We start from the raw sequence: 27,659 nt of genomic DNA, 5'->3' as shown, positions 1-27,659 counted from the left end.
GTAAACAAATGTAATTCAAAATATAAACTTATTGGGAAGACGAAAATAAAGTTTTATTTTTCCATACAACTTCATTACAAAAATTTAATTTAAAGAGCTCTGGCCCGGTCATCAGTGGCGTAGTGAGGTTTTTTCGCGCCCGGTGAAAAATATTAATATGTACATACGGCCATATTGTTCACGATGTGGACCTTGCACATACACAACTGGACAGCCACTTCGATGGCATAACTTTACTAATGTGGAACCCCAACAACTTTTGGTTGTGACATAGTCCCTGCTTCAATACAAATGCATCCGAAATTGCCTACAATGCACAAAGATGCATCAAAATCCTCCAATCGATGCAAGGGAGAAAGTTGCAGGGCTGCCAAATTGCCCACTTAGGACTTCCACGGAATATTTTCTTAAGACGTCTGAGAACCAGGGCAAATTACAATTGATTGGTGTAGTTGCGCCTCCAAGGCAGATAAAAAGACATTTGCACAAGCCCTACAATGAGATCTGGTGTAGTATGATCCAGAGCAACACGAACGCAGATTCTGTGATTTCTTTAAATGTCAGGCTCCCGCCTTTGCAGATATCGCCGATGAAGAATACACACTTCCGAAGGATATGCGCGTTTTTCTGCCCCAACTTCGATCTCTGTGTATGGCCCCAGCCTGGTGTATAGCACATATCATCTATTCGTCTGTAACGTACAAAAGTCTGTAATAGCAACTTCTTTTTGGCAAGACCATATTGAAACTGCTCAATTCCTTGGACCTCCGTTATAGGATTTTATTTAAAGTTTCTTGTTCTTTTATTAAAGTTCTAGCCTATTAACCCAGGCGAGGGATTTATCAAAAAGACATTCCGGCCGCCGAGAAGAGAGAATGGTTTTACCTTCCTATATTTACATCATCTATAAGTAGACTCAAATACATATTTAATAATAATATGATTATAATATCTACATTAGTAAAACTAATATCTCTGTGCAAATTTTGCCAAATTTTGCAAATTAACCAAAATCACCACTCTTAAACAATTGAACTGCAGCAATAAATCGACTCCCAAGTGGCGGCTATCACCTTCAAATCTTGAAGTACGTAAACCAGGTGTGTGTAAAAACTCACCGCACCAATAAAACTTCCGTCAGCGTTGAGTAAAAGATAGGTAAAATGATTTTAGTTTAGTCTTCACGCCTTTTCAGGACTTTGATCTATATTTGATATTCAACTCCAATAAGCACAAATTACGGCGATTCGGTACTAGAATTGCGCCTTTGATATTTATATACAATGCAGCTTTTCGCCAATTTATATTATTATTATAAAACAAAGACTTTTTAGTACAAACTATGTAAACTATGACAATCGTATTTACTCAGAAAACTTGATCACAAAGTAAAATGTTGTTTTTCACGAAAGCAAAGTTATAGCAAAAAATCGCGACTTTATAAAGTTGTTTAGCAGAAATGCACAAGATGCTGATTTTTATGGTTTGGAAGATAACAATGACAATTTGAAAGATGATACAAAAGGTGGTGTTTTTTTTGACAGGTGGCGATTATGCCGGATCGCCATCCTGTACTTGCGATGAATTTAATTTGGTGGATTTACTCGGTGGAGGCTGCCACACGTCCATGAGGATTACCAGTGAGAAATTTAACGTTAAGTTATATTCATTGCTTTTGGGGAGTATAATAGGATATAATTCAATGTAATATATAATTCAATATGTACAATACAATTCAATGTAATTGAATATAATATAAACTACGGGTTATAAATAAATTCATAGATATACGTATGTACCTACAAGAGGGAGATGGGACGGGTGGCAGCCTACGCCGCGTAAACACCCTCGTTGATCGTAAATATGTGAAAATCAGTTTCCACTTGCTGAATAAACGTTCGCAGCTAGCAATTTATACTAGGGTTGCCAGAATTTTATTTCGGATTCCCGGGACAAACCTCAAATTTGAGCCAAATTCCCGGGATTTTTAAAAAATTCCCGGGACATTCGAAAAATAAGAAACACCCATATATTTGTATGGGTTGCTCATTCGGCGAAAAAATTTTTAGATAGAATTAAACTTTTTAAACTCTTTTATTTACAACAAATATTTTTATCATGTTGATACTACCGACTGTTTTGTTTTTATGTATAATTTTCTATTGATCGGGTTTCCAGTCAAAATAATTAGAAAAACGCCTTTATTGTTTTATTGCCGACGTTTCGACCGTTTATTGTGGTTTTCTCCAGGGCCTAGTTACAACTTTAAAGAAATTAAAATAACTCAATTTATTAATAATTTGCTGACCAGTTTGTTATTTATTAGAATTTTATTAGGCTTTGCTGGTCTAGTGTAGTTAATCCAAGTAAAAACTCATACTTTTTCTCCAATATCGCCCTACGTTTCGCCAAGCTCCTTGGCATCCTCAGGGGCATAATCTTTATTTTAAACAAAAATAACAAAAAACCAAACAAAAACAAACAGAAAATCAATTTTTGAAAACACATAAATCACTATAAAAACATTGGTGACAAACTTGCATAAAAAGTATTAAATTAACATGTAAACATCACACAACATAAAACAACAAACACTTAAAACTAAAATCATCCATCAGTACCATGGTCATTGGGTACTTTTGTCATACTAAAATGTCATAAACAAGCCAAATAGCTAGCTGCAATAAACTTGGTGTCTTCTTTTCTGTTCATCTTTCTATCCCTTCTTTGTAATATGTGTAAGCTTTCCAACGTGTATCTCTCTTCTCCACGTCTATTATTGTTGCATTTTTTAGATCAGGTGTATGTCCGTGTGTTAGTGCGTGTTGAGCAAGTGCAGTGCTGTTCTTCTTCTTTCTTATATCGGCGTCGTGCTCTGCCAGTCGGGTTCCTAGTGCCCGTTTCGTTGTTCCAACGTAGATTTTGTTCCAGTTCTCGTTGTCTCCACCTTTGCATGGAATTTGGTAAACCACGTTGTTTTGTTGGTGTGGTTCTATACGGCTTTTTGGACGTGTAAAAATGGTAGAGAGTGTGCAGTTCGATTTGTATGCGAGAGATATGTTCGGTGTTTGTTTTTTCATGTCTTGATTGAAGTTTTCCGTAAGCTTCGGAATGTATGTGACTCTGTGGTATTGCTTTGTCTCCCTTGTGTTGTTAGTTGATGTTATTTCTTGCGCTCTGTTTACTTCTAATAATTTGTGTTGTATTAGGGATGTAATTAATTGGCTCGGGTAATTATTGTTTATTAGTATGCTGTATATTTTTGTTTTATTTTTTCCCCAGAACTGTTTGTGGCTTACCTTAATATTTTGTGTATGAGGCTTTTTGCTGTATTTACTTTGCATTTTGTGGGCTGCGAGGCTAGAAAGTTTATTAATCTGCCGGAGGATATGGATTTAGAATACCAGTCCAGCACTATTTCGTTGTTTTTCCTGTGAATAAGGACATCCAAAAACGGGATCATCAAATTCTCTTCTTTCTGCATCGTAAATTTCAGTTTGTTGTGGTATCTGTTCAATGTGTTTAGAATTATGTCTAAGTCGTTTCGTTTGACGATCGCAAAAACATCGCCCACGTACTTTACTATAAACCTCAGTTGTATGTTGTGGGTTTGCTTCAGTTCGGAGATGGTGTTGTCCAGCAGATCGTCCATTATAATGTCTGCTATTGTGGGGGAGAGTGGGTTTCCCATTGGCATTCCGAAACTTTGTGTGAAAATTTGGTCATCATACACGAAGTAGTTGTTGTCGTTCAGGCAGAAGTTTAAAATTTTAAGGAACTTGTTTTTTGGTATCATTGAGTGTATTTTGCTGAATTTGGTCATTATTATTTTGCTGGCTAAGTATATTGGTATGTTGGTGAACAACGATACCACATCGAATGAGACCAGTATATCTTCTTCTGATAGTTTCATGTTATCCAGTCTTTCTTTGAGTCTGTAGGAGTTCTTTATGTTGTATTCGTCTGACGTTAAGTTAGTTAGTATCTTCCCAATGTATTTTGATAGACCATAACATGGAACGCCGACAGATGACGCAATGGGACGTAAGGGAATATCCGTTTTGTGGATCTTAGGCAGACCGTAGAGTCTAGGTGCTGTGGCCGCGGTGCAAGTTAGTTGCCTTTTTTCTTTGAAATCTATTATTTTGTTTTTGTAAAGTTCGTCGACTAGGTTGTTATTTTGTTTTTGTAGTGCGTTTGTGGGGTCAGTCCTCGCTTTTTTATACGTATTTTTGTCTTCGAGTAGCCTGTTCATTTTTCCGTTGTAGTCAGTTCTATACATTGCCACTGTCTTGTTCCCTTTGTCTGAGTCCGTCACAATTATGTCTTTGTGCTTCTTTAAAAATTCTCTAGTTTTTCTGTATGCTTCTAAGATGAATTTGTCCGTTGGGTTATGCTTGGTATGTCGTTTGAATTGCATTATTCTGCTGCTGAGTTTGGTTCTCTCAATTTCTCTTTCTCTCTCATCTTCTATTTGTTGTATAACCTGTTCCATCTCAGCTATGGTCTTAAGAGGTTTGAAGCTGGAATTTGTTGTGGGTAAGGTAAATTTTTTACCAAGAGAGAGTAGCCATTTTACTTCCTCGGGAAAATGAATTTCAGTTTTGTTTACAAACCAGTCATTTTTTCATCAATTTAGTTTCGCAGTTCTATAGAATTAAAGTTACATATGTATATATATATATATGGACATTCAATTGACAAACATTTCTTACTTAAAAATCTCTGCGTTCTTCTTCGTCAGGTTTTTCTTTATATGTATGTTTTTTGAAATAAAACATAGTCACTTTAATGCTCAATTAAGGCAACGGAAATTATTTTACAATTTAAAATTACTATTTTCAATAAACAACCCACAATTTATACTTCAAACTCTAATTTGTATGTAAGTACATATGTATACATATTTGACGTTTGTTGACCACCGGCGAATTCATGCTTGATGGGTTATTGCAGTTTCATTTTAGTATACACGCATAGATGTCGCTAATATTTCTTGCTTCTATACTTCTTTTGTTTACACATTGTTTGTCTGCTTTTATGTGTATTTCTTCCAGACGCATTCTCTTTTGCCAGTTTGTTTCTCTTGCTATTACTTTGGCATTATCAAAATCAAATTTGTGCCCAAAAGTAATGGCATGGTGAGCAAGAGCACTTTTTTCTGTGCGTTTGTTTTCAACATCTTTTCTATGTTGTCCCAGTCGTTTGTATAGTTGTTGTGATGTGGTGCCTATATAGCTTTTCTTACGTTGGCAGTCAACGCAGTCAATTTTGTATACAATGTTCTTTTGTTTTTTTGTTGGGATGTTATCTTTTATTGTTTTGTATAGCTTCCCTACGTTGTTTCTGTTCTTGAAGGCAAACCGTATGTTGTTTGTGTACGCTTTGAGTTTTTTAGTTATCTTCTGTGTTATGTTTTGGTAATATGATATTGAAAAGGTTTTTATGTCTGTTTGTTGTTGTTGGTTGTTGGTATTGGTTTGGGTATTTGACGTATTAGTGTTGTTGTTTGGTGCTTGATACCTGTTGAGTAGCCTGTATATCAATTTCTTTGGGTAATTATTACCTTTTAGAATATCTACAATTATCTTTTTGTTTTTGCAGTGATATTTTGGATCGCTGATGTTATATACTCTGTTTATTAACCCTTTGGCGGTGCTAATTTTTTGTGACAGTGGGTGGATAGACATATAATTTAATATGCGACCCGAAGATACTGGTTTCCGATACCAGTCAGTATTAAAACTTCCGTCTTCAGTATTCCTATAAATGGTCATATCTAGGAGCGGTAGTATGTTATCATGTTCCTGTTCATATGTGAACTCGATTCCCTTCTCTGTATCGTTAAAAATTCCAAATACCGACGGGAGGATGCCTTCTGGTATTACCAAGTATAAGTCGTCTACGTATTTTTTTATAATGGTTATGTTAAAGCCTAGTTGTTCATTTACTTTTTTTAATGGCTCGTTGCAACACGTTATCCATTAGAATTTCTACCAATACACAGCTTATGGGTGAGCCCATTGGACAACCATGCTTTTGGGAATAAAATTTCCCGTCGAATTGGAAGTAGGCGTTCTTTGTACAGATGGATATCATTTCTATAAACTCGCTTTGTGACATATAGGTGCATGTTTGTATGTCATTCCAACGTTCGATAAGTGCTTTTAGAATGGAATCTACCGACGCATTGGTGAACAAGCTTTTTTACATCAAACGACACCTTTATTTGGCCTGCTTGGTGTGTTTGTGCTGTGATGAAGGTTTTAAAATCATATGAGTTGCGTAGGTGGTACTGAGACTTTGGTATATTTTCCAGACTTCTTGCTGCATATTTTGATAATGCCGTTGTTGGTCCATCGCAGTCAGCGATTTCCCGGCGGGACACTTTCAAATTTGTGAAAAATATGGGATGTCCCGCCAAATACGTGACATTTGGCAACGCTAATTGATACTGAGATAGTCAAGAGTATTTGAATTGCCACTCGCAAGTTTGCAAAACATCTTCTCCATACGAGGTTATAAAAGTAAGTAATTCTAATGGAGTTTTAGGTTCAATTTCTTTTCTATTACGAGGTGATATTTTGCAGTCATATATTTCGATAAAATGTTCTGTTCCATCGAAATCTGTATTATAAAATTCACCAAAGTTCTTACAATTTCCTTTTAAGTTGTTGTTAGCCTTGCTCAACAAATTTCCAATGTCTAAGAGAAATCCAAATTTAAAATTAATGTCATTTATTCGCGTAATCTTGTAAGTATTTCTTGTTGGAGACGATCAAGAACACCTGTCATGACGCGAGAAATTTCACATTCTGAGGAAAGACCAACATCTCTAGCCGATTCTCCGTGCATTATACTGCGCCTTCTTACACGTTTTACTATATCAATATCCCATTTTCACAAAGAGGCTTCGCTTTTTCTATTGCTTCTTCACAGTGAGTGTCTCTAATTTCGGATAGTTCATCGCTTATGATTTCAGATCATGATACGCGTCTCTAAAATTCATCCCCGGATTTAGTAATCTGAGCTGCACACGATCAATCCACCTTAAGATTTCATAGAAATGAACTATGTTATGAAAATAAAATGTAATATATTTTGCAACAGAATTTTAGCTTCGCTTCTGGTCTCACTAGTGCGTTAGTGTCCTCTGCTAATTGTTCTAAGTGTTCTACTACATTCTCTAGCCCATCGATGACAACGCTAACCGGTTGTATTCTGGCACTCCATCGTATTTCAGATTCACGTTTGACAGTTTTTTAATAATTCCCATCATAGCGTTGAACGTGAGCAAAAAAGATATATGCCTTTAATTCCACAACATTTCGCAAAAGTTCCGGATATATGCATGCATTTTTTTTTTATATAAAATTTTTTCAAGAAATCAATATTTTCCAAAAATCAATTATAATAAAAGTACAAATTCAGTTCTGCTTTGCGGACCATTTGGCGCCCCCTGTGAGTAGCGCCCAGGACAAGATGCCCCCTTGCCCCCTTCTTAAGCAAAAACATTTGGATACACTACATTTTTCGTTTTTCCATTTGGGATATGAATAAACAAACAATTTGGAATGCATACTCTGGAACAGGCAACGTATAGCTGTCCGTGCAAAAGCACGGTTCCTAAATTCAATCCGCATACTCGAAGCATTTGTCCTTGCGCCTTGTTGACTGACATAGCAAATGACAGGCGCAGTGAAAATTGCAAACGCTTGAATTCAAATGGCATGTCTGTTGGTATCAGTGGGATTCGCGGTATAAGCACAATTTCACCTTTCGCTTTGCCGGTCAGTATTGTTGCTTCAATTAAATTCGCCACCAACTTTTTTACATTCAGTCTTGTTCCACTACACAATTTTGGTGCATTTAAATTCCGTAATAAAATAACTGATGAGCCGACCTTCAAATTTAAACAATGCGGTGCCATACCAGACGGTTCCAATGAATTCAAAAACTCAACTGGATAATTCACTGCGTCATCTCGATTCATTGCGCTATCCACTGACTTGTATATTGTCACCACACCTGGAAATTTTTTCAGAATGTGATGATTGATTTCATTAACATGTACAATTTTTGGTGCCAGTATTGCGAGTTCTCTCAACCAATCGTGATTCATGTAATTTTGAACAATATTTGGAAACACTCGTTCAATTAATTCTTCTTTTGATTGGATAATTGTACAAAAATTGTTTGGCAATGTAATCAAACCATTTGTTTTGTCGACTATAATTTTGCCATTTCCGATCTCTAACAATTGCTTCGAGAACTGCTCTGCAAACTGATCATTGTGTAACTGAACACGCATGTTTATGTGTACTGTTAATTTTTTCACGTATCGCCACAAAAGGGAAGACTTCAAACATGCATTGATCTCATCTGCCGGTGTTGATCGTGGAATAAAGGGCAATGTTTGTCGAAAGCCACCTGACAATAAAATTAAAGCACCACTAAAAAGCCTTCGGTTTCCACGTAAATCTTGCATCGTTCGATTTAATGTTTCCAATGATTTTTTGTTTACCATTGTACACTCATCCCATAGAATGACCGCTGCTTGTTGCAAAACATTTGCCATCGCAGAATTGTTGGATATGTTACTGGTTGGAGTTTTAACCACCTGTATATTCAATGGCAATTTTAAAGCTGAATGAGCGCTTCGTCCTCCATCCAATAAAGTTGCAGCAATTCCAGAAGAAGCGAGTGCCAAAGCAATTTTCTATTACGATCGAATAGTTAGTAAAATCAATGAAATCACAAATGTTGTTCCGGTGCCGCCAGGTGCATTCAAAAAATTTGATCCACCGGTGTTATCAGAAATAGCTTGCATGGTTTTGTCATATATATTCTTTTGTTAATTGTTCAATTTGGTGATGTTGGATTGAACAAATGTACGTAAATCGTCACAATCGAATTGTTGTTTACGCTGCAACACTCGATCGAATAAATCATGCATTGGACGATTTGGTGAAATCAAAGCTAACTGCCCAATTGGCAATCGCAAGACACATATCTTCATTTATTATCAAAGCTTCATTGTACATTTCCAATGTAATCAGCAAATCTGGATCCATTGCTCTACGACGCATCCGAATTAAAATATCTTCAGTCATGTAATCTTTGCATTTATTCCACAATTCAATTAGATTCGATGGCATGCATGTTGATATTATAATCGAAAATAGCATTCGTATTTGCTGTGGATGAGATAAAATCGATGCATCATTAAGTGTTGCGTCCCAATGAGTGTCATCTTCTAACAAATGTAAGAGCTGACATGCTTCGTGATATGTCTGACAAAAATGGCCGTGAACTGTTCTTAAATCCTGAAATGATTTTGGTCCTCGAACGTTTACCAACAACATTCGCAAATAGAAACATTCAGCTTTGTTCGGAGGTGCCGTATTCATCCTGCATCTGTTTGGAAAACACCTGGATGAGCATCAACTGGTGTTCCTTGTTTACGCCGTTCAAATTTTTTCGATGATGCATTCCAGGTGTAATATTGCGGTATATCAACATATATCAAATTTCTGGCAAATGTGTCGATTTCACACAATTGAAAAAAAGCAGTTAAAGTAGTTGCCGGTGGTTGTGCTGCTCTCTACTGTACCTTCTCAGTAGTGATATAAACTCGTTGACCATTCTCCAGAGGAATTACCAAATGGAAAATCATCCTGTTATCTTGCAAAGGAAACGAAAAGATACGGCAAACTGCTTCATTACTGCTTATGTATCGCCCCATTTGATATTGAGTGATTTCATCATTTCTATTTTCACCATCTAATCTAAGAACAGCCATATCACTTCCTTTATTCACATATCTACAAATGTATTTGATAGACTTTACTGAGTTACAGTACTTAACATTTATGTGAGCCTGAAAAACTTTTGACAGTATCGGTGAATATGGCACGACCCAACGATTGTCAACTTCGATGTCTTGATTGCGCACTATTATTATCGCCATTTTATCATTATTTTCAAATGATCGACGTCGATACAATGGATATCCGTCATTACCTGTTATGGTATCGGAAATTAATGCTCTCGGATACCGCTTTGAACATTTCCCATCGATCATACATTGTGAATTCATATTTATTTCACCACATGGACGGTTAATCATGTTTTTTGTTACCACTTCAAATAATTCTGGATCGATGGTTTGATCTGGTATTTCGGCTAATATGACACTATCAATGCCGTCCTATGTTATTTTACGTACCAGCCATATCAATATGTGTGCGTGTGGCAAACCTCTTTTTTGCCGTTCAATCGAGTACATCCAACATTGTACCTTTCCAAAAACGCGTAATATCACAATTAAATTCATCAGTGCCTTCAATTTTTGTCGGAATAGAATTGCTGTAACATCGTATCGATCTGTTGGTGACTGACTGTCGAACAAATTGTTTTTTATATCGTTCCACATCGGCTTACACGTAAAAGTGATGAAAAGATTTGGTCGGCCGTATTTTCGAACATGTGACATAGGATCTTGTGCATATTCGTGCATGTGGCGTGAACTACCAATATAAGCAGCTGGTAATATCGTCAGACGTCCGATATCATTCACATTTGCATTATACGCTATTGCATCTTGCAAATGTATATACTCTCCAGATCGCAATTTGGCTTGATTGAATCGGATGAAATTGAGACGTTCAGTTTCAGTTTTTGTATACATGTCTACAATGTATTGGTGAAAAAGTTTACCACATCTCAGAATGTAATTTTGTTCTTGTGCACGAATCATCAATCGATAAGTATAATAATTCATCGCACTAACTTTCTTTTCAACATCTCGACCTGTAAAAAATATGTTCATTCGATTTTAAATTTTGTTTTTTTTTAATATCTGATTAACATAATTAGTATATTATTTACCGGTTTTTGGATCTATCATTGGTATATTAATGTGATAACCATCATCACCTTTCCATTGTAGAATTGGATATTTTAATGCGTCGTTACTGCGATGAAGCCCCGAAACACGCTGTAATTGTTCATTTCCACGATGAAGTACAATATCGCGGGATTGAAACTGATCGCCAACAATTACAATTGCCACTTCATCAATCGTCGGTACATTAAATCTTCTGGCATACGATCGAGAGCTGCTTTGAACAATTTCACCAATTCATTGTTCTGATAAAAAAATCTTTGGAGATCGCAAATAATCGCTCGTTTTGTATGTGAGCCAATTGTACAACGTTCATCCAACTCACAATTTTCATCTCCGATAAAATATATTTGCAAAAATTGATGGTTAGCGTCAGGAAATGGTAACAATGCACCCGCTCGATGACAAATCTGACCTTGAATCTGTAATATGTATGCAATGTAATTTGATGTTGGATCAGAATCCTTAAAAACATTGTAGAAACTGTTACTTAGATCTACAGAACAATTAGATATTCTACATGAAGTAATCGCGTTAAATGTCGGCATAAAATTATCTCTTATAATTTTTGTAGCACGAAAAGAAGTCATTTAAAATTATGAATTGTATTCTTGTATATGATTCATAAAATGCTTCGACATTGGTGATCCTGCAAAAATCAACGAGTGCAATGGATCTGGTGGAGTTTCAAATGCCAGCAATTTCACTTTGCCATTAGCACAACACATACCAGCCATTTCACCCGGAAACTTAGCTGCTTCACAATGTGGACATATCGCACTCATTAATCCAATATATCCATGCATACTGTAATCAATTTGTGGACCGTAATTAAAAACAGCACTATACATATTTTTTAGAACACGACGTCGTATTTGTCTTGGTCGTGCTAGATTATTTTGCCGCTGTGGTTCTGCAGATCTATTTCGTGCATATCGTTCACGTCGTATTTTATTTTGTTGTGACAGGTCATCAATACTTTGCGCTATTCTTTGAAGTAACATTCTGTTAGCACTACGCGTACGTCGACAGATATTTTGACGTCTGGCTCGACGCATTTTCTTCAAGAGAAAGGAAAAAAATTCACCAAAACTCCATGTTCAACGCAAAAAATTTAATTTAAGAAAAGCACATGTGCACACAAAAAATGCGCGGTCGAAATAGACCTACACGTATATGTCCAAATGACAAAACGAAAATACAAACCGTGCAAAAAATTTGATGAAAAACACAATAAAACACGTGCGCGCGATTAGATACAGTTGAAATCACTAAATGCATTCTGTAAAATAAACGAAGAAAGAACATTTGAAAAAAAAAAATTGGAAGAGAAAAACATGATACATCATTGCTACAATTTTCTACTATGTTTTTGTTCAACGATACGACATACTGACAGAAGGAATTCCCAATGTATTATAAATATTGATATGAATTCAATTGAAAATGAAGAAATACTCAATTATGAATCGAAAACTACATAAATATTGAACACACGTGTTGATTCTCCATAGTTCATAACAAAAAGACCTAATGTCAATATACACCGAAAGTACGATGTGACAGATATGTTGTGTTGTGGTGTATCTCTTTCCATTGTATCTTTTTATTCTTAAAGCCGGAGTCATTGGTGCCGTATGTCGTATCGCTGTATCCGTATCCCTAACGTAATCAGCTGTTTATCGTTACGACGGTAAACCAAAACCCAATTGGTTGGATACGATACGGTTACGACCTTAGCGGCACCAATAATCGATTGCATTGATTCTCATAAGGTTGGTCGAATCAGCTGTTAAAAGGTTACCGATACGGTTACCGATAAAGTACCAATGTCTCCAGTTTAAGGCATCAGAGTAAAAAAGTTAGTAAGTGTGTAAGAACAACAGTTTTCGGGACGCTGGTGAATTTATTCGTTGAATTCGAGGGATCCATGAGATAGGTTACCAAATAGTTGTAGCGATACTGATTCGAAAACAGGTGGGCGAATGTTTCTAATATTGACTTGATCCGTATTTCGAAGAAACATTGTATATGTAATATGGCTATCAGATTTGGTAGTCGTAAATTTGCAACTTGAATGGCAACAGTCAACGATTCTGTATATTCGTTTTCCCAATAAGTGATTTCTCGTCGTGAAAGAAGATTGAACACGTTGCGCCGAACCGTTGTTTGTTGGGACAGTTGTGTAATGAAGAGATATTGTAAATTTTCAGTAAGGAAGCGACTATTTGAAAAGAAGCAGTTGAAATTTGCGGAATGTCGGATTTTGATTTCGAGAAATCTAAAATATTGGCCGAAATAATGCATTAGCGCTTCGTCGCGGTAAAAATGCGATGAACTCGATACTCTTGAATTCTTGTTGCCAAAATCCCATCCAAAAATGAATTTGCCGATGCGAAATGTATGACAGAATGCAGTCGGTCAGCAATTTCCTAGATTATTTCAACTGTATTCTTGGTTGTTTCTGAAGAAAAGCACCGCAATTCTATTACAATGTTGTTTCTTTAACACAACAAAATCACACTTAATAAATTTAGTGGGACATTACTCACCAAATTGATGCACAGCATATACCGAATTTACTTAAATCCAGTTCATTTATTTTTTTTGAAAAAAAAAAAAAACAAAACAAAACAAATGACTTCTTTTTTTCGTTTGGTTTTCACTTGAGAAATGCCGAACGTCAAATTATAATTCTAGAAACGCCAATTCAAATTTGCAAATATGCAAATAAGCACCATCTATCGGTATGAAACCTAGCCGTAGCTTGGTGTGATATATCTCGTGAACTGCTCGACCAAATTCAATCAAGCTTTACAGAAACCATCTATATTATAGCCCAAATGTACCGTAGAAATTTACTTTACTATTTAGTTGAATTTGGTGGAGCCGGTCTCAAGTTATAAAGTAACACCAAAAATGTGCACTTATTTTTATATATCTGTGTTTATAAGCAATAATCGCCTAAGTGCAATAATCGCCTAAGTCCCATGTAAAAGGATAGGACTTTGGCGATTATTGCTTGTGATCACAGATATATAGAATAGATAATTGCTTACATTCCAATTTCATCATATTGTTAAATATATTGCCCCTGAAATAAAAATATCAATTTATTTTCGATGCAATATTCCATCAAGAAGTTAATAATAAACAAAGGGGCGAACTTGTGTTTCTTTCAAGATATTGCTAACTTCTTTGCACAATTTTTCAAGTCTAACTATTCCGCTGAATTAATTTCTTTGTCTAATAAATACCAGTTTCAACTTAACTCAGTTAACGCAATTAATATTCCAGCAATTTATCCAGAGGAGGTTTTTACATATTTAACGTCTTTGAATGAATCTTACAAATACCTATCTGCGCAGCTATGGCAGGTTGTCTGAAAAAAGTTCTACTTACTATTCCAAAAACAAAATACAATTTTTCAAATTTAGAAAAATTAAAAAATAACAATAATTATCATTACAAAAAAATGATTGTTCTGGCCTTGAGCTCGGTTTGAACCCTGAATGATTTATCAACAGGCCGATAAAAACAAAAACAATTGTTAATAAACCATGAGCACTTGGGAATGTCAAACAAAGTAATTGACAATAAACAAAAATCCAGCATTATCAGTGATTTGCACCAGATGGCGCAACACTGAATAAATATAGTTGGTAAAAAGGAATAGAAGTAGCAAATTTGCCAGTCAAACAAACCACCGCTGTATAACTAAATGGTTAGCGCAGCATGCCTAAAGCGTACTGATGATGAAGGCTTAGCACCCTTCGAAATGGACCTATCTGTGCAGCTATGGCAGGTTGTCTGAAAAATTTTCTACTTACTACTCCAAAAACAAAATACAATTTTTCAAATTTAGAAAAATTAAAAAATAACAATAATTATCATTAGAAAAAAATTATTGTTCTGGCCTTGAGCTCGATTCGAACCTTGAATGATTTATCAATAGGCCGATAAAAACAAAAACAATTGTTAATAAACCATGAGCACTTGGGAATGTCAAACAAAGTAATTGACAATAAACAAAAATCCAGCATTATCAGTGATTTGCACCAGGTGGCGCAACACTGAATAAATATAGTTGGTAAAAAGGAATAGAAGTAGCAAATTTGCCAGTCAAACAAACCACCGCTGTATAGCTAAATGGTTAGCGCAGCATGTCTAAAGCGTACTGATGATGAAGGCTTAGCACCCTTCGAAATGGATCTATCTGCGCAGCTATGGCAGGTTGTCTGAAAAATTTTCTACTTACTATTCCAAAAACAAAATACAATTATTCAAATTTAGAAAAATTAAAAAATAACAATAATTATCATTAGAAAAAAAATATAGTTCTGGCCTTGAGCTCGATTCGAACCTTGAATGATTTATCAATAGGCCGATAAAAACAAAAACGATTTTTAATAAACGGTTGCAAAATTAATTTATAATTTTTTAATAAACGCCCGCAAAACTGCTAAGCAAAAGCAAACCTATGGATATTTCTGGGCTCGAAAGGCGTTACTGCAAGATTATTGGAATCGTTATTCTCAGGCCAGAGATGATGTAGCGAATATGGAAGGAACGTCTGACAACATTGAAAGCCGTCGCAACGCATTAAGCGAAAGCCGATTCATTGCCGTGGAGAGCGCTTATTGTGAAGCGATGGGCGAACTCAACGACGACATATCAAATTTATCTAACAAACCACCCAGCAGCTCCAACTCTTTGACTACTGGCGCAATTGGTCAGCCAAATGTCACTCTACCAAAAATTGAGATGCCCAAATTTGATGGCAACCTTCAAAATTGGTTAAATTTGAAATATCTGTTTGAGACATGCATCGCTAAGGAAAGGTCACTGTCGGACGTGCAGCGCCTACATTATCTTAAGGCCAACTTGCAGGGCGACGCTGAGCATTTGGTCCGCAATATCCCAGTAACAGAGCATAACTTTCAAACAGAAATTGTTGACTCGGCGCTATGACAGCACACGTCGCCTCATTAAATGTCACCTACGTGCCATCGCTAACCTTCCGAAAATTAATTCAGAGTCCGCTTCCCAGATACGTAACATTCTCGATGTAGTCAACGGAACCTTTCGGGCATTAATTCAGCTTGGCCGGACTACTGAACATGGGACGACTGATTTGTATTTCACATCACGGAGAAGCTCGATGCAAAAACCGTGAAGGACTGGCAGATCTCACTAGGTGCTTCCGATACAGTTCCGACTTATGACGACCTCAAGAGGTTTTTACAATGCCGCGTTCAAGGCCTAGAGACAGCCAATGCTCCAGAAAAACTGAATTGTTCGTCATCAGCAAAACCTAATGGTGCATCATTAAGGACATCGAACTCTGTCCGCAGTCGCCAAACTAGCCTCAATCAGTGTGTATGCTGTTCAGAAAAGCACGCACTTCCGTCTTGTTTAGCTTTTCGTAAACTCCAACCGAGAGCGAAAATAAATCTAGTCCGCAACCACAACCTGTGCGAAAATTGCTTGAGGGGAGCACATGCCCTGACTAGCTGTACATCAAAATACACTGCTGGTGAATCATTATCGCCTGCCACCGGCTTCGCCGCCCTCATCAGAAAGTCTACCCAACGTTTTGTTTGCAACTGCACTGATAGGAACTGAATGACCGAGTGGTCATTTCCTCAAGCTACGTCCATTACTTGATCCCGGATCACAGGCAACTTTCATCAGTGAGTTCGCGGCACAACAATTACGCTTGCCTCGAACCTCGGTGGCTGTACCTATTACAGGCATAGGTAGGGTACCTGTCGGAACGTCGAAAGGGCTCGTTGAATTCACTTTGCGCTCTCTACTAGAGCACGATTTTAATATCAAATGCATCGCACTGATTTTACCACGATTAGGGCACATGATTCCCACATCGTTTATCAATCATCACGCAGTCAGTGAGTTTTGCGATCTTAAATTAGCAGATCCAACTTTCGCTGAACCTGGAAGAGTAGACGTAGTAGTGGGTGCTGACATCTATGGTTCTCTATAGTACAGTGGCCTAAAAAGGTCGACTAATAACGCACCTATAGCACAAAACACACATCTAGGGTGGATTGTCTACGGACTTATAGTTTCTAGCACACAGAAACATTTGCAAGCGAGGTGGTGTACGAATCCTTCTGTTGAGCTAAACGAATTGGTTAAACAGATGTGGACTTTCAACCAGCATGACGACTTAGCATCGCCACCGCCATGGACGAATTGTATAGCGAGGCATACTTTGCAAAGACCACACAACGCGATGACACTGGACGTTTTTCAGTGCGCTATCCTTTCAAAGTATATGCCGACTTATCCGCATTGGGAAAATCAAAACAAGACGCGCTAAGAGTGTTCAAGTATCAACAAAATCGTCTTCACCGCGGTCCTAATATGAAAACATTATACGAACAGTTCATGGATGAGTACATCTCTCTCGGCCACAAGCAGCCTGTATTGGAGAGTGCTGAACCAAACCCAACTTGCTACATTCCTCACCATTTAGTGTATAAGGGATCAAGTTCAATAACAAAGCTGCGAACAGTGTTCATCGCGTCACGAAAGTATAGTACTGGTGTGTCATTGAATGACTGCTTGCATATAGGCCCGAAATTACAAACTGATTTAGCCTCACTCCTCATCAAGTGGCGTTTGCACCGAATCGCCTTCATGTCCGATATTGAGAAGTAAATAAAAAATAAACAAATAAATGTAAGGCGCGATAACCACCGAAGAGATCTAAGGCCGAGCTTCTCTTCCAATTTGCGTCGTGCTCCTCTTGATTTTCCCTACAAATTGGCAGGATGGGACCTACATGTTTTATGCCGACTCCGAACGGCATCTGCAAGGCAGACGAGTTTTCACTGAGAGCTTTTCATGGCAGAAATATACCCGGAGCGCTTGCCAAACACTGCCGAGGGGTGACCCCGCTTAGAAAAATTTTCTTCTAATTGAAAAATCTTATTTCTAAAATTTTTGATCTTGCTTTGCCCGGGGTTTGAACCCAGGGATACGGTGTGGTAGGCGGAGGACGCTACCATCACACCACGGTGGCCGCCAAGAAGTGCTACCGACAAATCAAGGTGTGTGATGAAGACGTAGATATGCAGCTTATTTATTGGTTCAATGCAGAGTGCCAACCCCAAGTAATTTAATTAATAGCTCTCCATACTTAACGATCAATGTTCTCCATACTCTTGCAATGTAAGAAGAAGCTACATATCCCCGCGCCTCGCAAATTTTACGCGAATCATTCTACATGGGCGACTTGTACGGCGCTGACACTGTGACAGAGGCGGTAAATCTGAAACACGAACTTCAAGAACTCCTGCGCTGTGGAGGGTTTTCTTTACGGAAATGGAGTTCCAACTCCACGGAATTTCTGCGAAAGGTCAGAAACCAATATATTGGGTACTTTTTGAAAATGCCTTTCAGATACCATCGAATACAAAATATCGCGTACCTCGCAAAAAGGACCCATTACAAACGTCACTCGGCCTTTTAGCACCAGTCATCCTTGCAGGCAAAATTACATTTCAAGAGCTCTGGGTACTTGGGTGTGAATGGAATGATCATATTCCAAACCCAAGTCAGGAAAAATGGAAAATGTTTCGAAATGGGCTCCCCTGCCTCGAGCCAATAAAGATTGAACGATGGATTCACACATCAACCAATAAACCCAACCGTAAATTGCACATTTTTGCGGATGCATCAAAATCAGCCTACGCCGCGTTGTGCTACTTACGAGTGATCGAGGCGGACGGAACTGTACACGTGTCAATCTTGATGGCTAAAACAAAGCTGATGTCGCAACTAGAGGAGTTATGCTATCTTATATTACCAATATTAATGTATGGTGGTCGGGTCCGTCTTGGCTTACTAGCGCCGAGGGAGACTGGCCAACTCAACCTACCTTAAGTGCTACATCAAACACGATTGCACTGGCCGTCATGACCACTAACAGCGCTACGAGAGCATCTGCTGGCAAAATATTCAAATATCAACAAACTCGTCGCGGTGACAGCCTGGTGTCCAAGACTTCTAGCTGCAAGGCTGAACTTACCACATGCTCGGAGAATTGGTGTACTGCATCAGAACGAGCGGCTCAGGTACGCTCAAAATGTTCATTTTTCTAATGAGATCTCTTTTCTGCGTCAAGGTAAACCGCTCTCAACCAAAAGTAGGCTGCGGAGGCTCAACCCAACCATTGGGAATGACGACATTTGACGAGTTAATGGACGTCTCAAGCATGCCTTCTTATCAGAAGCCGAACGATTTCCTATCATATTACCAAAAGATGATAAATTGACTACGCTGCTTATACTTGGGGTATGGAACATGAGTGTACGTTGCACGGTGGAGTTCAGACGACGCTGAACTTTATTAGGCGTCGGTTCTGGCCTACTGACGGGCGATTATCCATCAAGAAATACATAAACCGCTGCATTAAATGTTTTCACCATCGCTGCCAACCTACAAGCCAAATCAGGGGGTCTTTGCCCGCAGCCCGATGTAATTCGGCCAAACCATTTTCACTTTGCGGTATAGATTATGGATGCCCATATAGGGTTCGCACTTCAAAAGTCAGGGGGCATCAAGCACACAAGGCATATATTGCACTATTCGTGTGTTTCAATACTCGAGCTATCCATCTCGAGCTTGTAAGCGACCTTACCACAAACATATTTTTGTTGGCACTACGTCGGTTCTCCGCGGTTCGCGGCTACAGCTCCGATATATACAGCGACTGTGCTACAACATTTGTAGGAGTATACACCGTGTTGAAAGACGAGATCGCTCAGTTTCCAAATCAGTTAGAGGCCGGTGCGAATTATGGATCCGTTAGAGGAGTATCTTGGCACTTTATTCCCCCCGGGTCACCCAATTTTGGAGGTATATGGGAGGCAGGAATAAAAAGCATGAAGCACCATCATAAAAACGTTGTCGGCGAAGCAACATTGACATTCGAAGAATTCTATACAGTGCTAAAAGAGGTAGAGGCTGTACTCAATTCAAGACCACTGATCCCTCTCTAAAATGATCCGGACGACATCACGGCGATTACACCTGCACATTTGTTGAATGGAGGTCCCTTGATAAAACCACCCGAGTCAAGTTTACTTGAAATCAAGGCTTCCAGGCTAACCCGTTGGAGACAAATACAACAAATCAATCAACATTTTTGGCAGCGCTGAAGCGCCGAGTATTTTAGGGAGCCTCGGATTCGAAATAAGTGGCAGCAATAGCAAAAAAATTTGAAGATAGGTGACCTGGTTCTTTTACGCGACGAACGGGCACCCCCTACTCAATGTCTTTTGGGTCGAGTTATCCAAGTACACCCTGGTGGAGATTCTCATGTACGCGTTGCAACTGCACGTACCAAATCAGCAACTATAAAAAGAGCAATTTCAAAACTAGTAACGCTTCCCATCGATGAGCCGCGTATGACGCCTACGTTAGGCGGATAAGTGTTCCGTCGCACAGGACGAGGTGGGCGGAATGTTTAGAAATATCTACTACTCGGAATCGTCAACCGGTAACTTCAGTGTAATCTCTAAGTCAGCATCACTCTCCAACACTGAAATTGTATACTGAGTTATATTTGATATTTTGCTTTCTCGTTATGTTCGTTCATAAGAATAATTTTGTTGTTGAAATTATTACTTCACTACGTTGAGCACGTTTTCATTTTGCATTTTCTTTACTGAATAAACAAGATTATTAATATACATATAAAGTTATTGCGGCGTAATTAAAATTATTTGGAAGATAATACATTTCGCTGGAGAGCAATCATTGTTTCCGATCAGCTATAACAAATGGTTTTCTCTATCAAATAAAATATCATATTGTTGCTTCCTCGTTACTGAGTGAATTGATGTATTGTATTATTGTACTGCTATTATGATTGACTCCAAATCACTTACCAAGTTATTTTCTTGTTTCAATCATCTAGCTATTTCCATTATTGTTGAATGAACTCGCTCTACTTGTCTGTTTGTATTGCTAAAGTCTTGGTGTGCAAAAGAAAATTTGGATATTTAATTTATTCGTTAATGATTTAAACTGTGCGCTGCAAAAACCAGGTTCATTATCCAAAATTATACTTTTGATATTAGGAAATATTTGTAGAACCTCAAGAGTTTTTCCATCCATATTTAGTTTATTCTCTATACATTTTATAACTGTGAATTTTGAGTAAGCATCTATACAAGTAATAAACCTTAATTTTCGCGCAAAAAATATATTGTAACGAATTTCAGGAAACTCCGCTTATTTGCAAACTTGTGCTTACGCTCGTATCGCTAAACTATTGAATAAAACACTCCAATATTCTGTATTGCAAAATGGTCTTTGTTAGACTGCTTTGAAAGTACTTCACAATTAAACTTCACTTCGCAACTGATAGAGTGTTCAACACAAACTGAATTCGTGATGCCTCAGGTTGTGCTGCTTTTATACTCTTCGGTTTCCTCGTTCACCCATTTCTCCTAAGGTCCAGTAATTTCGTGAACCTGATGCTTGTTTACCAGCTATATACACGTATATTTGTAATTTGTATCCATATGCGTGTGTATATGTAACCGAATGATGATGACATGCATTTGTGAGTACCTCTCTCTGTTGCCTTGTATGTATGTGTGTAGACATAATGATTAATTTGTTTACGTATATACAAGTGTGGCAGCTTGCTTTATTTTTGTTGTGGCTTTATTTACTTAGTATCAGATTAGTGATGTGAGTATCACTTAGTGGCACTAATATTCGGCACACTGCCCTCCCGATCAGACAAATCTCTCGATCAAACCGCTGCTATCCTCTCCAAATGAACAACCCTTTTATTTTGTCGTTTCCCAATTGTTGTATACGGTAGATGGCATAACTGATCCTCTTCACAACTCTGCACGGGCCTCCCCAACTGCACCAAAATTTGGATTGAACACCTTTCCGCCGGTGAAGGTTGTATAGCAGTACCAAATCTCCCTCCAAGAAACCTTCCGAATTATTATTCTTGTCGTACCTGTGCTTCATCCTACTCCTCATTATCTTGGACCGTTCCCTCACACACTTTTGTTTGGCAAATGAACTACTTCGTAGAGCTTGCGCTTGACGGATTGGCTTCACATAATCAGTATCGTTCCGACGTTTCACAACATCCTGATGTAATAGTCAATTAAGAAATCCACTTCCAATATGACTTCATCAACGATTTCTGCCACAACAAATTTGTGTAGAACAATGACCTCTCAATTAAGACTTCACATTCCACTTCTCCCTGGACTTGGTTATACTCGCCAGTAGTCGTACGCAATTTTGCTCCAGGTAATGGCTTTACTCTCCTGTTGACCAAATCAGATTGGTTTAGAAAATGAGATGCGCCCGTATCTACAGTCAGTACACGCTCCTTGCCATCCTTTGACGGTAAGACTGCTGGATTTCCGTCCAGTTTGCGAGATAGGTATCACACGACATTCAATAGCTGGGGCAAGTTCTCGATCTTTACATCTCACTCAAACTTGCTTATCTCCTCCAGTTTTGCGTTTACGACCAGCCAAGTTGGAATTACCATGAGCGGTGCTGCAATGACGTGCAATGTGCATGGGTTACCGCATGTGGCTTGGGTTACTGTACTTGAAACACTTTATAACTCCGGCATTTTTCTGTTGTAATCCCTTCAGTGCTTCCAAAATTGTGTCTACCCAATATGGCCTTTCCACTTCCACGCGATGAGCTTTGTATGCAGGCTTACTCAAAAGTGACGCTGTTTCCTGAGTCAGGGCATGGGATAGCCTTTCAGAAAATGTTGGCTTTGGGTTTCCATATATAGCTCGTTTCGCTTCAACATCCCGTATTCCATTTATAAAGCTCTGAACTTTAACCCTCCCGGTGCATTCCACGGATGGCGCTGCATTTGCGAGATGAGCCAATCTTTCAACATCCAACGCAAACTCCTGCAAAGTCTCATTCGCTTTTTGGTAACGGTTTTGCAACTCAATTTGTTATATCTGTTTTCTATGCTTGTTTCCATAACGTCTCTCGAAAGCGGCCATAATGCTTCATAACTGTTCCGTTCGTACTCTGGAATAGTCTATAAGATTTCAGCTGTAGGACGTTTCAATGCCACGAAAAGTGCTGCAAAATTATCTTCCGCATTCCAGTTTTTCAATGCTGACGTCTTCTCAAACTGAAGCTTGAATACCTGGAAAGGAACAGAACCATGAAAAGATGGAGTTTCTAACTTCGGATTTCTCGCTGGAACAGCTAGTTGTAACTGTTGCATAAGCCCTTTCAACGCTTCTATCTCGGCGTGAATTTTGTCCTCGAGTTGTAAAATTTTTGCATCCTGCTCTTCCAGTTCCGCAAAGAGCTGCGATGGTACCTGTTCCGAAATTTGTGTCGACATTCCAGATATACGTGCCTCTTGCGCTTCCAGTTGAGATAACATTTGCCACGCTATTTCTGAAATGCGTGCCTCCTGTGACTCCAGCTGAGATACCATTGTCGATGTTTGTGCAAATCACTGTTGCTGTTTCGTTTTTTTCTTCCATTTTTGTTGTTGTTTTGTCGCTATCAGAATGAAAGTCATACTCAGCAGCATACTCCTTCAAATACCATAGCTACACTTAGTCGTCTTTGTAGCTGGGATTTATTGCCAGTGTAAGGCAATCCAGAAAACCACTTTGTGCTACTTTACTTTACTCTCACTTTTGAATTCACGACAAAGTAGCCAATGATGAATGATGAACGACGAGTCAAGAAAATATGAAATTATTAAAATGTTTTTCAAATATTTCTCAGTCGAATTTTATTGTACAAAGAAAACAGAATTAATTAGTTGTTTTTCGATTGCGTTCAAATTAATGCGAAGAACATTTTTCTTTTCTTAACGGTCATCCTTACAAATTCAGAAGCGGGTAAATCCATACGGGCAAATTAAAACGTATCTTACAGAAATAATTTGATTTAGTTGTTAAACGTAAATATATGACTAAGTAATCAAAATGCCTCTTGCTAAGATAAATACGTTAAAATTAACGGATTTAAAAGAAATTTTGAACGAAAAAGGTTTGTCCACTGAAGGCCTGAAAGATGAGCTAGTTTTGCGTTTGTGCGAAGCTGTTGGGTCGGATAGTATCGAGATCGCTAGTGCAAATATACAGGACCAAATTAATGAATTACGGGACATGTTTAGTTCGTTGATGCATCAATTGCAATCCAATCAAAATGTAACTGCAACAACTGCGCGCAACAACTCTGCTGGTAGTTCTATTGCAACGACTGGGCGTAGTGGATATTCAGTGAAAGAAATCGCCGAAACTATTCCGGAATTTGATCCAACAAACGAATCGTCGGTATCTGTTGAACAGTTCGTAGAACGCGTAAATAGCGCGGTCCAAGCTTATCAGTGGGAGGAAAAATGATTTTTATCAGCGGTGTATAGTCGACTCAAAGGTGCAGCAATGCTCTGGCTGGACTCCACTGAAAAATTGTATTCAAGTTGGAGTGAATTATCGAAATGTTTATGTGAAGAGTTTAGTTGTGTGCCAGATGAAGCTGATATACATTTTAAAATGTGTCAAATGACGCGTAAACCAAAAGAAAGTCTCCTTGACTACTGTTTCCGTATCGGTGCGTTAGGTAAGAGGTTCGGGCTAAGTGAATCCTCTTTTGTTAAATACGCAAGAGACGGTATTAAACAACGTGAATTTCAAATTGCTATTGCTGCAGATCGGTTTAGTTCAATCCGCGAATTTCGACAAACAGTAATAGATTACTCTAAAACTTACCCGTGCGTACATTTAAACCTAAAAAAACAAATTTTGAAACAAAATACGGTGAAACGCGAGACGGTGAAAAACGTGAAAGTGATAAACAGTTAATATGTTTCAACAAAAGGGGCACATTTCATCGAAATGTCCTCAACCACAACGTAGACGTAGGTGCAACGACTGTCAGAAAGTGCATCTTAAAACCGAGCCTGAAAATTGTGGCAAGAAAAGTGCTTCGACGCGTACGACCGAAACGGAATATGAAACGGTAATTCCTGAAAAAGATTTTGAGAAAGTGGTTACAATAAACGATAAAACGGTCACAGCCCTAATCGATACAGGTAGTGAGTGTAGAATGATCAGTCAAACAGGGGCAGATCACACAAAAGGTGTCGAAGAAAAGTGTGCTTTAAGGATAAGCGGGTTTTGTGGCGGTGTGATATATGCCCATTCAAGAGTACGTGTCAATTTGAAGGTTGACGGTATTGAGCAAGATGTGTATCTTTACATAGTTGGTGATACATTTTTGACGGTAGATGTGTTATTGGGACAAGATGTGTTTAAAAATATGCAAATGGTGATTTCAGACGGCAAAATTAGTGTTATAAATGTATGCAATAAAAACGTTAACTTAAATAATAGCAAAATAATTAATGACGATGAGATAAAGTGCGGCGTCGACAAAAATGATAAAATAAATAAGTTGGTTAGTTTGATAAATAAATATTGTAATGTATTTGCAACGGATATGAGTGAAATTGGACGTACAGAGCTCGTAAAAATGAAAATCGATTTGGATACTAACAATCCTATTGTTCAAAAACCATTTCGTGTTCCTGAGCCTAAAAAACAGTTAATCGCGGATATGTTAAAAGAACTTATTGATAATGATATAATTTGTAAGTCTGATTCCGAATATGCTAGTCCTATGCTTTTAGTAAAAAAGAAAAATGGGGGCGAAAGATTGTGTGTAGATTTCCGACGTTTAAATCAACACATGCGCAAGGAAATATTTCCGACGCCAAATATTGAAGAAGAGTTACAAAAGGCAAAGCGTTTTAAGTATTTCTTGGTGTTGGATCTTAATAGTGGTTACTATCAAATTCCTATTGAGGAAAATAGTAGAAAATTTACCGCTTTTATCACGACAGAAGGTTTATATGAATTTAAGCGCATGCCGTTTGGGCTTAAAAATGCCCCGGCTGTTTTTCAACTGTTTATCGCGAAAATTAAAGAAGATCTTGAACCTGATGACGTGATAAGTTATATGGACGATATACTTATCGGTAGTGTAAACGTGGATGAAATGTATGATAAGTTGGAGCGTGTTTTCAAAGTTTTGCAAAAAGCTAACGTTACTCTCAATCTACAGAAGTGTGAATTTTTGAAATTAACGATACAGTTTTTGGGCCACGAGTTAGCTCCTCATGGTATTTCTCTTGGTTTAGCTAAAACACAGGCATTGCGTCAGTTTAAAACTCCAGAGTGTATATCTGAAGTTAGACAGTTTCTCGGTTTAAGCCGATATTTTAGAAAATTTGTTCCGGGTTATGCTATTATCGCTGCTCCGTTGAATCGATTATTGCGGAAAGATGTAGTATTCAGGTGGTCAGACCAAGAGCAAAAGGCGTATCAAAAGATAAAGTCAATTCTCGTATCCCGTCCGGTTATTGCCGCCTATAGTGTCGAGGCTGAGCATCAAGTACATACAGACGCGAGTGCAGTGGGTCTAGCTGGTGCATTAATGCAAAAAGAGGGCGACGATTGGAAGCCGGTTATCTATTACAGTCGTGCAACTACCGACAACGAGAAAAAGTTTCATAGGTACGAGGTTGAGGCTCTCGCAGTTATTGAATTCGTAGAACGATTTAAATATTATATTTATGGCAAACGGGTAAAATTGATCACAGATTGTAATGCACCTAAAACAATTATGAGTAAACGTGAACTTATACCACGCATAGCAAGGTGGTGGCTTCGTATCCAAGAATATGATCTTGAGATTGAACATCGCGCTGGTCAGCGAATGGCTCACGTAGATGCATTGAGCCGTGCACCTGTCGAAGAGTCACGGGGATTAGAAACGGCATCTTTGCGGATTGGCAAAATTCAAGTTAGCAACGACGATTGGTTATTTGGAATGCAACTCCAGGATAACTCAATCAAAGAATTAATAGAAAAGTTACAAATAGGCGATCCTATGGTAAGCAAAGAATTTGTTTTAAATCATGGTAGATTATTCAAAAAAGTAAAGGGGAAGAATCTTTGGGTGGTGCCAAAAGCTTTGCGCTGGCAAATTGTTAACAGTGCACATGATAAAGCAGGACACCTCGGATTGGAGAAAACGATTGCACGAATAAATGAGTATATGTGGTTTGCGCGCATACGCAATTTTGTTAACTCGTACTTGAAATCATGCATTGATTGTACGTACAATAAAGTACCTGGGGGTAAACAGGAAGGCGAACTTCATATTGGAGAAATAGAACTTATACCATTCCGAACTGTACACGTAGATCACCTAGGTCCGTTTCCGAAAAGTTCAAAGCGCAATGAACATATTCTCGTTATTATCGATGCTTTTACACGTTTCATTATTGTGCGCGCAGTCAATAGTACAGCAACTAAACACGTAATCGAGGTATTTAATGAATTATATACCAAAAGATGATAAATTGACTACGCTGCTTATACTTGGGCTATGGAACATGAGTGTACGTTGCACGGTGGGGTTCAGATGACGCTGAACTTTATTAGGCGTCGGTTCTGGCCTATTGACGGGCGATTATCCATCAAGAAATACATAAACCGCTGCATTAAATGCTTTCACCATCGCTGCCAACCTACAAGTCAAATCAGGGGTTCTTTTTCCGCAGCCCGATGTAATTCGGCCAAACCATTTTCACATTGCGGTATAGATTATGGATGCCCATATAGGGTTCGCACTTCAAAAGTCATGGGGCATCAAGCACACAAGGCATATATTGCAC

General features: G+C 38.2%; 1 protein-coding gene across 4 annotated transcripts in view; it reads left to right on the top strand.

Moving 5' to 3' along the window:
• Nucleotides 1-27,659, top strand: part of Cad86C (Cadherin 86C) — a 2,678,031-nt gene that overhangs the window by 1,428,966 nt on the left and 1,221,406 nt on the right. The gene's annotated exons all lie outside the window — the stretch shown is intronic.

The sequence above is a fragment of the Eurosta solidaginis genome, chromosome 1 (assembly GCF_040869045.1).
Source record: "Eurosta solidaginis isolate ZX-2024a chromosome 1, ASM4086904v1, whole genome shotgun sequence".
In the NCBI taxonomy this organism is placed as follows: Eukaryota; Metazoa; Arthropoda; class Insecta; order Diptera; family Tephritidae; genus Eurosta; species Eurosta solidaginis.
This window is presented reverse-complemented; position numbering and strand designations above follow the sequence as displayed.